The sequence below is a fragment of the Petromyzon marinus genome, chromosome 10, assembly GCF_048934315.1.
Source record: "Petromyzon marinus isolate PM22_M1 ecotype Great Lakes invasive population chromosome 10, UKy_Petmar_22M1.pri1.0, whole genome shotgun sequence".
NCBI lineage: Eukaryota > Metazoa > Chordata > Hyperoartia > Petromyzontiformes > Petromyzontidae > Petromyzon > Petromyzon marinus.
The window spans coordinates 6,569,605-6,571,058 of record NC_133676.1 but is presented as its reverse complement, the minus strand read 5'-3'; positions in this window follow the sequence as shown (position 1 = coordinate 6,571,058).

Sequence of the window (1,454 nt, the reverse complement as noted above, 5' to 3'; positions counted from 1 at the left end):
CACTGACCACTCACAGTCACTCTCACTAGACACTGACCACTCACAGTCACTCCCACTAGATACTGACCACTCACAGTCACTCCCACTAGACACTGACCACTCACAGTCACTCCCACTAGACACTGACCACTCACAGTCACTCCCACTAGACACTGACCACTCACAGTCACTCCCACTAGACACTGACCACTCACAGTCACTTTCACTAGATACTGACCACTCACAGTCACTCCCACTAGACACTGACCACTCACAGTCACTCTCACTAGACACTGACCACTCAGTCACTCCCACTAGACACTGACCACTCACAGTCACTCCCACTAGACACTGATCACTCACAGTCACTCCCACTAGACACTGACCACTCACAGTCACTCCCACTAGACACTGACCACTCACAGTCACTCCCACTAGACACTGACCACTCACAGTCACTCCCACTAGACACTGACCACTCACAGTCACTCCCACTAGACACTGACCACTCACAGTCACTCCCACTAGACACTGACCACTCACAGTCACCCCCACTAGACACTGACCACTCACAGTCACCCCCACTAGACACTGACCACTCACAGTCACTCCCACTAGACACTGACCACTCACAGTCACTCTCACTAGACACTGATCACTCAGAGTCACTCCCACTAGACACTGACCACTCACAGTCACTCCCACTAGACACTGACCACTCACAGTCACTCCCACTAGACACTGACCACTCACAGTCACTCCCACTAGACACTGACCACTCACTGTCACTCCCACTAGACACTGACCACTCACAGTCACTCCCACTAGACACTGACCACTCACAGTCACTCCCACTAGACACTGACCACTCACAGTCACTCCCACTAGACACTGACCACTCACAGTCACTCCCACTAGACACTGACCACTCACAGTCACTCCCACTAGACATTGACCACTCACAGTCACTCTCACTAGACACTGACCACTCACAGTCACTCCCACTAGACACTGACCACTCACAGTCACTCTCACTAGACACTGACCACTCACAGTCACTCCCACTAGACACTGACCACTCACTGTCACTCCCACTAGACACTGACCACTCACAGTCACTCTCACTAGACACTGACCACTCACAGTCACCCCCACTAGACACTGACCACTCACAGTCACTCCCACTAGACACTGACCACTCACAGTCACTCCCACTAGACACTGACCACTCACAGTCACTCTCACTAGACACTGACCACTCACAGTCACTCCCACTAGACACTGACCACTCACAGTCACTCCCAGTAGACACTGATCACTCACAGTCACTCCCACTAGACACTGACCACTCACAGTCACTCCCACTAGACACTGACCACTCACAGTCACTCCCACTAGACACTGACCACTCACAGTCACTCCCACTAGACACTGACCACTCACAGTCACTCCCACTAGACACTGACCACTCACAG